Genomic DNA, 13,554 nt, shown 5'->3' with positions numbered 1-13,554 from the left:
TCTTGATCATTTGAACACCAAAATTGCCATGTGATAACCAGTGATTTCTTTAGTAGTGTCTCTAAGGGCTTATCTAAACAGTGCTTTTGTCCACACCAGAAAGTCCCATTTCAAACAGTACAACATTAATGTGCACTAGGAAACTTCTAATGCACACCAGAAGGGTCCAAACTGGCCAATTAGTGTGCAACATGTTAGTGCAGACTATAATTTACACCCTCTGGTGTGGACTAAAGCAGCCTAAACAAGACCTATCTCTTTGTTAGTTCACTCCGTTCTGTAGCTGGATGGCGAGCTGAACATGAGCATTAACATGAACAATCCTTCACTTTACTTCCATAATCTGTTATTCTAATTTATCTGTTTAAAAAAGAATTCCAAATCGTAGCCAAGTCTTTGTTAATTATAATTTAGCTCCTCCTGTAATGCATTTTCCTTTCCATGGTAATAGGAAAAGCATCTTCCTATGGCTATAGAAATCTTTATTTCCTCAACTCAGTAAATCAAACTACATTTCCCTTTATATTCACTATTTCTAATTATTCCAGTCTACTAACTCCCTGAGAGACTGAATACTCCCAAGGCCAAATTGTATAAATCGTTGATTTTTAGCACCTCCTACTCATTGGTTCTGGAGTTATTAGGTCCCAAATTTCTCTTTTGGATGAACACACATGGCTTGCACTGAAGTTAATGGAAACCAAGCATTTATGCATCAAAGGACAGAAACTGGTCCTTACAAATTTCGCTCCCTAGCACTTAATTTGGTGGTAACAGCAGTGGCTTGATTGTTCACCATGTTGATAATGAAGTAGTGAGCCTGGTCAGTTACATCTTTATACTGTGCGCGTAGAAATATTATAGCGGCACATAGAATTCATGTAGAAATGTCTACTTTTCCCACATTGAGGGCAGGGGGGAGAGAAAAGCATCCATGAGTTTACACAATGAGTAATAAATCATAAAACTACCTTAAAAAAGCCTTTGACAGGAGTAAGTGTATGTGAAAACTGCATCAATGGGAGGGCATTTCTTTTTCATACATTTTTCTATATTTTTTCCTCACTGGTGCTATTTAGTCTGAACAAAGAACCCAGAAACATTGTAATGCAGGTCTGAGGTGTTCTGTTGTTCAAAAAGATCTGAAACAACCAGAAACTGCAGAATCACAATTCTGAGAACCTCATTTAATTACAAGAACAACTTAACAATATGGGACAAAAACATAGTCAGCCACAGACTACCAATACCTGCGGGCATAATCCTGCAAGCTGCTGTGTGCTTCTCAAGAACTGCTTGTGGGAGGCATTCAGCACCTCCTAACAAAGCAATGCAACCTCCTTTCCCTCCACCACACACACAGGAAAAAGTTTTCAGACAGAATTTTCCGACTTAAAAAATCATGCTGGGGCTCAAAGCAGCCCGCAAAATGGCCCCTCCCAAAAGCTAGAAGCAGCTGAACACTAGTAGCTCCTCAACTTTAACTAGAGCTGATTGGAAATTTTTGGTCAAAACATTTTTCAGAGGAAAATGGTTTTTCTGTCAAAATGGAAACCTTGGTGGAAAGTGTCAACACCTGTCATGTATTTTCTTGTTTTCATTGAAAAACTGGAAACAGTTTTTTTTTTCTCAGTTTTTGGCAGCTGAAAACTCCATTTTTGGCTATTTTTTAAAAAAAGTTTCACAGCTAAAGTAGAAAACGGTCCATCTTGTCATTTGTAACTGAGCACATTCACTGAGTCACAGATAACCATGGCATCCCAATGAGACTATTTTTACAGACTCACTTGTCAGAGGAGAACTGCACTATGCGTCAGGCAGTGCCTTTTACATCAAGAATTCTTTATAAAATTCATCGTCATGCAAGGGACTACTCACAGCCACAGCATGGTAATAAATACAGGCAACCCATACATTGCCTCTATGGTCAACTTCCTCTTTGCACTTTCCACAACTGGTCATGAATGAGATAAGATAAAGCCCTCACAAGGGACAAAGAGGTACAGTAACATGTTATTGCAATGCTTTCTACAGTTTGTCATTAACTTGCTATTTATTGCAAGACTTTTTTAAGTACCCGCGCTTGTTATTTAGCTCAGCGTTGTACTGGCCAGAGTCTGCCTAACTTAATAGCCAGGCTGAAATCAATGGGACTGCTGATGGAATCAGATGCTACTTAGTGTGAAGGAAGGAGGCCTGATAGCTTTCATTCCTCTTCTAGTTCTATACTGTCACTCCACTACCAACTCTTTACTGTTATCAAAGCATAAATCAATCACCTAACTAGTTGTGATTTGATTTTTAAATTGTGTAATTAAATCAGCTACCAAAAACCACTGCACAGAATCTGCTATTACATACAGTATGTATATATTTGTTTCTTCATCTTGGATTCCTCCAACACATGTAGCCTGGGGTTTTCTCAGGATCCTGTGGGGGTGAGGCAGCCAAACCCTGATAAATTTCAGTGGGATTTGGGTGTCTAGCTCCCTCAGATTCTCTTGAAAATTCCAGCATTAAGATTCTTCTCTCGGTACTTCCTTAGCAAAGGTGACTGTATTTTGTGTCTGGGAATTCTCCAGAAGGCAGATGCACTGTGGTGCTTGGAGTACAAAATATAGAGCTCATACTTCACAGGACATTTTACAAAAGAACTTTCAATGTTCACCTCCATGAAATAATTTAAAAGGCTGAATTTTGTTACCTCAAAACTAAACTTAAGCTGCTTCTTGGGATGATGCAATTATACATGATGGGGAAAACCAACTACAATGTGTATATGTGTTTATGGAGTGTGTGTGTGTGTGTATGTACGTGTACAGATATAGATATAGATATAGTACTTAGATTCTCACTCAAAGGCTTAGGTTCTTATAATAACATGCACACTAGACTTGAAGTACACATCTTTTTGTATACTCTATTACCTCATTGCCATTTACTTGTTGGTAATGAATGCCTGTGATAACAGAACAGCATGCCGATGCGTTTTTTCTGCCATTGTATGTAACATATTTTCTAATTCTTCTGCTCTATTCAGCATTTGACCCCAACGATAGGGGATTATGGTATTAACTCTCTACACAGCACACATTCTTTACAGACTTTCACTAAATACTGTAAGCCTGCTGCAGAGCGGAATAAAAGTGAAAGCATACCGTCTGGTCTTAAGCTGTGCACACAGAGGGTCGTGATCCAATTGGAAGGGAAGCAGAATTTTAAAAAGAAAGAGGTTTGACAAAATTTTAATCCTTGTCATTTTCATTTCTCTTACCCTGTGGATTTGGGTGATTTTATTTACACTGTCAGCTTGAGCCTAGGGATTGAAAATCAGGCTTTTATGGAGATTATTAAAAGTACATACAGTACACTAAAGGTTGGACCACTGGTATATGCTACTAAAAATATGAATGTGGATGCTCTGCCTTGTGCATTTAAGGAAGAATGGTGCATTCTCCCTGTCAGGCAGGACTTAGCCACTAGACTTGTGGTGATTACGATGAGGTGGATGTTATCACGAGGATACTTATGACCGGTTTCAAAGTGCGAAGTGTGTAGTTGAGAGTCTAGGGGTTAGACTGGTCCTTCAGGCACAACCCTGAGCCAGGGCTGATGCCTAAACCTCAGTGTCTTAGGAGTAGTGGAAATCTTTGTGAATCAGAGACACCTCTCCCCAACGATGGCCACATCCCAGAATAATATGGCAGGTTAGATTGTTGGGGCACAATGCAAAGAGCAGCAACCCTCCCAGATCTGTGCACCTACCTAACTGGTAGCTACAACTGGGGTCTAGCTCTAGCCAGCCCATCCCAGCCAGCAGTGCTGGAAGGTGAGAGCACCGTGTATCTTCACAGGGTGCTGGAGCTCCCACTTTGGTGGTCACTCCTCCAGTGCTCCTGGAGGCATTATGCCTGAATCAGCCACGATGTCTTTGGGCAGAGCACCTCTGCACTCCTAGCCTCTATTGTGGGCTTTTGCTGTCGCAGCCTAAATAGAGCTCTGAATAGGGGGAACTGCACTTCAAGGTGACAATGCTCAGCCAGACTGCCAAAAGCCATTATACTCAAAGAGAGACTCTCAGTTCGTAATACTTTGGTCTAATTCAGTTGTTGGGTTTCGTGTGAGGGTGGTGGTGATGGCCTGTGATATACAGGGGGACAGACTAGTCATCTCTTCTGGCCTTAAACTTTATGAAATTATTCAAATAAAAAAGAAAAACCTTACTGATGCAGCACACAGGACAAAAGTAGAATATTCAGAGATCTGCGCTCAACCTATCAAAATGGCATGTAGATGTCAAAGCAAATCACCCATACTCCATTCGTAAGTGTCAAAATATGATTTGCAACAGAAAGCACCTCAGAGCGATTTAAATTTATATCCAAAAGTGGGCTTGCTCTGGCCCCTAAAATATACAAGTGCATTTTGCAGCACCTGCAAAACATGATTCAGTGTTTAAAGAAGGCTGATAGCTCAGGATCTGATCTTACTACAGTCAATGACAAAATTCTAATTGATTTTACCTGGGAGCAGAGCGGGGCCTTCAAACCCAGTCCTGCAAAATAAACTCTCCACATGTGCAGGTGTATCGTTCCATTAGCAGCAGCAGGACTATTAGAAGACATGCATATGTGTATGCAGGATCCGGTCTTAGTCGTTACATTTTCACATCGATCCAGGTAATGTCGCTACTAAAAGAATCCTGCTTGAACCCTGAGTCAAGGGCTCACTACAGCGGGCTTGTTCGTTTCAAAAAGATACTTTTCTACTTTAGGAAAATATGGGCCTGAAATCAAAATATGTTTTTATCATGAAGCACCATCTCCTGTAGCTCCACCACCCTGTCTTAGATGCCAGTTTTATGCATGTAACAGGGGCTTCTAATAAGGAGTGGAATGGGCTGTAGGGCACACACAGCTTGGATGGCCAACAATTGAAAATCAACTTAAGCTGGAGCCATCTAACTGCAGTGCCAGCAGCACGGGGTTTATGTAGATGTGTTAGTTACATAGCTTCCTAAGCCAATTTTCAACACTCTTAGAGTGTCTTCTGATAAAGGGGCCTGATCCAACTACTGGTAAACTCAATGGGAGTCTTTCCATCTTTTGTTACTACTTTTTGTGTAGTAGTAGTTGGATTGAGCCCATAGTGAAAATTTGGCCACAGTTTCGAAAGTCCTTTCAATGTGGTCAGCTCCTGTTAAGAAGTGCAAATTGGCATCTCATGTAAATCCAGGCTGAGAGTGTCAACTTTCGCTTAGAATTTTCTGATTTAGGGTCTGATCCTGCCAGGTGCTCATTACCCTCAACTCCTGTTAACTAGAAAAGGAGCTGAGGCAGTTTAGCACTTCTTAGGGATTGCTCGATATCTTGCAGGATTGCGTCTTTTGTCCTTAATACTATCCCCTTCCTATTATTTCCCTATTACCCTGGGATAATCCCATGGCATTATTCCTATTATGCCACTTGCCATTCCCATTATGTTCTTTAACACTGATCTAAACCTATCTTGTGTATTTAATTTCCTTAGTAAAAAATATGTGTATTTTTAATATTATGCATTTATCTGTTCCAGTTCATTTATGTAGCCTTCTAAAATGTGCCTTTATTATGCACGCAGTATTATAATGCATCTGGACTATTCTACAAATCTGGTGGACGAGAATAACTCTGAGTACTAGGGGAATCCAGATGTCTAAACATTTTTAGGATGAGTACTGTTACCTATTTGTAATCATAAACGTGCCATTAAACAGCACGTAGTAAAACATTACACCATAGGCATCGTTGCAAGGTACTTGCCTGTCTCATACAACTGGAATATTTTCCCCTATCTTTAAGCTGGAAGGAAAGTAAAGGGCAATCATAATCAGTTTGTCTTTAGTATCTGCAAGTCAGAGTGGAGTATTGGGACCTTACAGACCAATATATTTGCAATTCATCTTTCTCCTTGATTAATTGTTAAGCTGCTGCACAACAGTGGTTTCAAAATGAATTCATCAGTAAGCCTTCTTCATTGGCACTGTGATGCTTTCTAGTATCAGTGCCACCTGGTGCAATGACTGGCTCGACAAGTGAGCAACACATGGCAGAAATTCGGTTAAGTCAAAACTGTTGAATCTGCTTCACACCTTACCATAGTACCAAACCCCTGTGTCAGTCCCCTCCCACCTAAACCCCCACCTCCCCATGCACACACAGAGATGTAGTGATCACTTAGGGCATATAGGAGCTCCAAGGTCCAATTACTGAAACACTTTAAAGCCTGGATGGTGCTTTTAGGCACAGCTGTAAGCAATTGGTGGTGCATAAGCAGCAGATATTCCATTGAAGCACCATTCCCTCCCTGCATCCTACCTCCTTCCAGGAGAAGGTGGTGCAGTAATTTGCTTCTGGCCTATGTCAGCATAAATTAAGTGGCTCAGATGTGCTGACCAGCCCATTGAGGGTGTATGGGGTTGGGACAAAGGTTCTAAACATTCCCCATACTTTCCAGCCCATCCGCTTCAGAGGCCTGGGAGAATAGCATGCACATGGTGCCCACTTACTCCTGCACTTAACCCAAGGTCTGGGTAACCTGTGCAGGTATCCAAGGGGGTTCTGCCTTCCTCATAGACCACTGTGGGGGGGAGGAGTAGTCCTAGTCCCAATGAGGGCCATTGGTGGGAGGGAGGAGTGGTAGGAGAGAGAAGACTATTTAGGGTACAGCCCACAAGAGCGAGTCTCAGAGCTGGGGTTGACAGACTGTCTCACAGAGCTCATGCTATGGCACTAAAAATAACTGAATAGATGTTTGGGCTCTGAATGGAGCTTGGGTTCTGATGCCCACACCTCTTCTTAGGCTCTAACCCTGAAAATGTGCCATTTGCTGTGTAAACATACCTTTAGAACCAGAAGATTCACTAGCTCTTCTCTTTCTTTCTTTCTTTCTTTCTTTCTTTCTTTCTTTCTTTCTTTCTTTCTTTCTTTCTTATGGCTTAAAAACAGCAGTGTTAGATGTCCAAGTCCTGGCTGGTGATCCAATGGATTGCTTCAGGTGATGCAGAGTGGATGGCAGAGATCCCATCAGGATGGTTTCCACTGACAAATGAGCATGGGCACAGAATTCATTAAGAATGAAATGGAGGGCTGGAAGAAAGAGAGAGATGGGGCTAGGTAAAAAAAAAGCCACTGACAGAAGCTGAGTTTGCTGGAGGTTTAGAGCCCCAAAGCCTTATTGAGGTGGGTGGAGGGCATGAAAAGAAAAGTCGGGGGAAGATATTTGTCTAATAACTATTGAAGTCTAAAAGATTTTTAATGCCTATAGGCATGTGACCCACTGCCTTCTTTTCATACCCTTTTGTCTGATTTTAAGGTTCCTCTGGCCCCAGTTTTTCCACTTTCAACCAGGCAGCTGGGTCCCTTCACTTATCCCGTTAGTTACTCAAGAAAAGTCAAGTTAGGTGTCACAAGGTACAGTAGCCTTTTCTCGGGGACTGGCAGAAGGTGATTCTCTCTCTCTCTCTCTCTCTGCCTTTCCTCTTCTATGTTCTTCTGGTTCCTAAACCTCCTCGCTGACTGGATAGGTCTTCCATCTCCACCCCCTTTTCTCTACATTCTTCCCCCTGCTCTTTCCCTCTCATTTTCACCTCTTACTCTGTGGCCCATTCCATACTATGCCTTCTTGGTCTTGGAGCTGCCTGCTCATTCTCTGTGCTCCTTTCTAGCCTCATCCCAACCACAGAATGGTAGGATTAGCCATCCATTCAATTTTCCACTTGCAGAAAATAAAGTGATATAAACTTCAGGAGTGAGAAAATACTACACGTACTCTACCGCCTTTGAAAAGTGTATTTCACAACAAAGTCAAAAAGAATGTACATGATCATACACTAGCTATTGGAAAATTTATTATTAGTATTAATATTTATTTATTTGTAATGCCAAAGCTGCATGCTCAAAAAGCATACCCAGCTTTTATTTTGCTGTTAGATCTGGTCACATAAGCACAGGTAGATTTCACCTCCATAAAATCACAGTAACGGCCATAGCAAAAATCATAAACGTTGCTCTCATAAAAAGAAACTAATACACTGTAGAAAAGTACATATTTAGGTTATTGACTAGTATTCTCTATTGGCCTAAATGTAATTGCCATTAAAGTTAATGGTGTTTACATCTCTTCCCTAGGGCTTCCTAACACCAGCACTTGGGGATGGTTCATTAGTGTGTCAGGTGGGGAACCTGCCACCTATTGAGCCAACAAAACCACTCTCTGAAGACCTACAGTAATCATCAAAAGCTTCTCATCTAAGTACCGACCTGGTCTGACATGACTTAACTCATAAGTAAGGCTGCGTGTCTGTCATGGAGGTCACAAAATTCATGGGTTCTGTGGCTTTCCGTGACTTCTGCAGTGACCAATGTGGCTGATTCTAGGGCCGCCCAAGCAGCTGGCCCCGCAGCCGACTGCTTGGGCAGCCCCAGGGACAGCCACACCGGCCGCTGCTGGGCTGGCCCCACAGGCAGTGGTTGGTGGGCGGCCCCAGGGTGGCCGGAGCAGTGGCAGCTCCAGGCAACTGGCCCCGGGGACTACCCAAGCAGTGGCCGGTGGGGCTAGCCCCAGAGGTCCCCCCAGAGCAGCGGCCCCCCCGGAGCCTCCCCAGCTAAGATTTAGTCAGGGGTATTTATAGTGGAGGTCATGGACAGATCACGGGCCATGAGTTTTTGTTTATTGCCCGTGACCTGTCCATGACTTTTACTAAAAATACCCATGATAAATCGTAGCCTTACTCATAAGATCTGGCAGAGCCACAGCACAAGGTGATGTCGCTTCAGGCCACATTTCTATAGAGAAGGTACATCTTTCTCAACTCAGTTCACATCACTGTCTCCCCTGGCAGTACAGCTGCCTTAGCAACCATGCTGCCAGTGGTTATACCCCTCGGTGCCTAGACGTAACCCCTCTGAGGGTGGGGTCGACAACATAGAGGAGAATTACTGATGGTTCAACTGGCAACATACTCCTCCACCACTAAAAGCCACCCCCCCCCAAACCACAGTCTGTGGTCTCTGAGGCAGAATGGAGCATGTAGTGGTGGGTGCAGGTTACTCTTTTCTATACTTCCCAGTGTTTTAGTGCCCCAGTTTACCCATTCTAAATTAGACGTGCATGGTCCCAGATGTGTATTAATTTAACTCTGTTTAATCAGGACGAGCTAATAGAAATGTCCAGAAAGGTTTGAGATCTGCAGCATCCTTACCTGCTGTCCAGTCAGCCAGAGGTGTGGGTGTGGGAGGAACACTCCCTGAAGAGATGTAAAAGGTCCTACAGACACTGCATTGTAGAATTTGCAGAGACTGAACAAATGGCAAGGGGTCACAGCAAACAGAAACATGCAGCTGCTCGCACTCCGAGGGGAAGCCCACTCATCCTTCAGGTGCAGGTAGCCTCTATATAGTATCCTCAGGAATCCACTTGTCCTGCCATAGTGAGTAGCACATTTCTGCTGATAGCCAGCTGACTGTGCTCTGGCGAACCCTGGCTATTCTGTGCCTGGGGGGGAGCCTGCTTTGCCATGGAGAAGGCCCCCATGGTACAGACCCCCTCTCCAAAGCCTCACATAAAGGGAAATCTGAGAGGGTTTCAGGTACAAGGTGGAAGAGGGTGTGTGGAACAAGAGATTGTGGATCTGTGCAGCACGATCCCTTATTCTGGACCTGGGTTTCCATGTGTAAATCCACATTGGGGGGCAGGGAAGTACAATTTAGAGTTGTGTTACCTCCCACTGAGACCCTTGTGTGACTGCTACTGAGCAGCCTCAGGGGGACTCTCCCCTGATTCCGCCCACCTTGCCTCAGCCACCATGTTCTCTTGTCTGTGGAGTGTGCCATCCTTTTGCAGATCTCCTTGCAGAAGCCCATCATTGTGCTGTAAGCTGGCGTGAAGGCAGCATATCAAGTAGGAGGTTTTGGCTTGTGTGTAGAAGTTGGAGAGGTTTTATAGTAAGTTGCTACACTTTTTGGCTTGCAAGCCCTGGGAACATATGGCTCATTGCTTGCCAAATGCTGGTATTTTAAATTGTGGGAGGAATAGAGCATGGCACATTTGACTTCTTCATTGCCACTGTTTTTGCCACCGCCACCCTGCCTCCCTCCTCTATTTTAGATCAGACTGTTCCATCCATTTTTAAAGAGAACTCTCCATTTACTTCCAGACTCGTGGCAGGAGATGGTCCCCTACTAGACATAATAAAGAAGTCCCCTTCTCAGTAATACCCAACTGGAAATCTCCATCAGTTCAGAGCTGTAGTGAGTACACAGCAAATGCGTGACTAGTTCTGCTCATTCCTGAGCCTTGCAGTTGGCCTTACTCAGACTTTCAACAAACATCTTTTCTTTTCCAAGCAATCAAAACTTTATGGACTGTTATTTCCTTCCTCTCAACCTCCCAAGAGGTAACACCAGCACACTTGAGATGCTGCAAACTTGTCACTTCCACCTTGAGCCAGTGGTTGACCTGACCAGAGAGATGCCGGGAAATGAAATAGCATCCTTAAGTACAGACAGAGTAACTGTGTTAATTCAACCACAGCTCTGTTAAGCCACTACAGTAGCTGTCACAATGTGGTTGAAATCACTCCCCTCCACCCAAGCCATTTAATGATACTGAAAAGTGCAACATATTGCTTTTTTAAAAGTTAATAAAATAGTAACTAAAGGTGACCTGCGAGACATTAATTTACTTGGATTTTCAAGATGCTTTTGATAAGACCCCTCATAAAAGACTATTAAGGAAAATAAATAATCGTGGGGTTAGGGACAGTCTTTGTTGTGGATTAAAAACCGGTTAAGCAACAGGAAACAAAGGGTTGTAATGAACAGCTGCTTCTTAGATTGGAGAGAGGTTAATAGTAGGGTACCACCAAGAGTCTGTATTTGGACTAGTGCCATTTAATAGATTTGTGATCTGAAGGAGGAAGTGGACAGAGTTAGTGATGATGATGACATTGCATTTCAGGGGGCCCAGTCCTGCAATCCGTACTCAGATTAGCAGTCAGTGCTCGTGCAAGTAGACCTATTGAATTTAGGTGGACTTTGAGTAAAGATTATCCAGCTGTAAAGGGTTTGCAGGAGTTGTCTTTTGATTCATAACAACAATGGAAGATTGTGAAGAACTCCAGGTGTACTTAAATGTATTGACAAATTGGGCAGCATGATGACTGATGAAATTCATCTGGGGTAAGGGTAAGGTAATACTTCTAATGAGAAATAGCCTCGTTTACCAGTTGGGTCCCAACATGTGGGATCCTTTAAAGAAAGAGACCTAGGAGTCATTGTGCGTAGATCATCGTGGGCCCAATTCCATCACTCTTATTCACACCAAATAGTGCTTTATTGGGCAAAAGGTCCATTTTATGTAAATGGTGTAAGAATGGCCAAAACAGGCCCTAAATTTGTCTGCCCAATGTGTAGAAGACACTACAAAATAGCAAATAGGATAGTTGTTGTGTTCATAAAAAAGATATACAATGACAGAGCACATTGTAATGAAATTACAGCCAACAAATCCCTCCACCGGTGTTCTGTCCAGCTTTGCTCCACTTCCCATAACTAAAAGATGGCTTAAAGTGGAAAGAAGAGTAACACAGATGTTCAGAGCTACAATGGCATGTGCAATCTATTAACTTGTGGTATAATCTCTCCCAAAAAGTGGTGGAAGCCTCATCATTGACATGTTTAAAACTCGACTGGATAGAACAGCTAGGAAATGTGCAGTAGGGGACAATTCTGCATCGAAAGGTAGATGATGATATAACAGGCCTTTTGCACATCTGGACTGTATGGGCAAAATTATGGTCTTGTCAACCGTGCTGAGCTGTATAGGGCTTAATGATTGTTTATGGATTAGTGACTCCCAGGGCCTGGGAGAAGCATGGTAACTGGCTTTATACAGCTTATAAATGTGTGACCTGCATTCTACACACTATAGCTCCACCTATACCTGCTGGCTAGCAAGAGCACTGGGGGGCATGGCTACCCTCTATCCAGCCATGCCCCCTTTGTGGAAGTACTGGCAGCAGCCGCACTTTCACTCCCCACTGCATGAGCCAAGTACTACATCCATTTCCCTCCCCCAGCTCACCCACACGTGCCCCTTTATTGCTACATTACATATATGGAGACACTTCCAGAACTAGGAGTGTTTAGATTAGAAAAGAGAAGAGTTAGAAGGAACTTGACAGAGGAATTCAGTATCATGAACAGGGGAATCCATTAAATTAATAGCCAGACCATGTATATACACTGTAGGGAAAACCAGCACGTTTATTAGCCAGTTTCTGGAATTCACTGCAGCAGGAGCTCACTGAATCAAAGACTGTGGCTGGATTTTTTAAAGGGCTAGATCACTTTGTGACTAATTTGCCATCATGAATCTAAGATAAGGGTAGTTATAGCTCCAGCCTGTGGTCATTAGCTGATCCCCACATGGTCAGGAAGAGATCACCTCTCCCACCCCAGACTCAGTAATAGTTGTATTATGCTTTGGGTAAGTATGGGTGGCATTCTGGGAAGCATCAGGCACCAGCGGTGACTAGAAGCAGCCTACTGGACTTGATGGACCAAGAGTTAGATTAGGAAAATTCCTATAAAACCACAAAGGAGCTCCAGATAATGCTATTAATGTGGATGTTTAGACACACGGCTACTGTATATCAGCTTGAGCTATGATTTTGTTCAAGTTTAACACTAAACAGCCTTTTATAGTTGTATGGAAGATGGCTGAGGAAAATCCAGGGACTGTAGGAAGTGAGGATAGTTGCATCTTTCCCTCTTCATCACCAGGGCAATAGTGTCCAAGCGTGGTGCTGCAGGGCGCCATCTTCAACATGAGAACTAAAACCCAAGTCCTCAGCGCTCAAACTCATTAAATGGCACTGCATACTTGGGGCGCTTGGCCAAATGCCAGGGCTAAATTCTAACTACTGTTTGTCTCCCTGCATTTCTCATTTACTTTACACACTGCAAGTTCCTAGTCAGCTTCCACCCTAAACGGCTGTGCTGTATTGTTAGCATTGGTGATCAATGCTACCTTCCACCCCAGAAACACCTGCACATGCATGGCTGGATTGCAACTTTAGGTGCAGTCCTGAGCAACAGGTGGTGAGTTAGCTGCAGCACCTTAGGAAATAACCCTGTTATCCACAATTCCCTGCTGGATTCTCCCTTGTGCCATGGGGGAGAAGTGTAGTTATTTGCTTCTGGCATATACCAGTAATTAAGACACACCCTATAGAGCTGTGCTTTCCAGTGCAGTGGTGGGTGGATTACCCCCACTTGTACTCACCCATCTGTGCTGGGGTGAGAGAGAAGTGTGTACACATACACACCCACTTACTGCTGTATTCCCAGGCCCAAGATCCTGGTAGTCTATGCAAATGTGTAAGGAGATTTCTTTCTTCCTGCTTCCACCCCTGCATGGGTGTGAAGTCCAAGTCATCATCTAGCCCACAGACCACAATTTTTTATAAAATAAGCGTTATGGAAGGAGGAATCCTATTGGCTGACAAAGGTC

The sequence above is a fragment of the Lepidochelys olivacea genome (genome assembly GCF_965140295.1).
Source record: "Lepidochelys olivacea isolate rLepOli2 genome assembly, chromosome: 3".
Classification (NCBI taxonomy): domain Eukaryota; kingdom Metazoa; phylum Chordata; order Testudines; family Cheloniidae; genus Lepidochelys; species Lepidochelys olivacea.
This window is presented reverse-complemented; position numbering follows the sequence as displayed.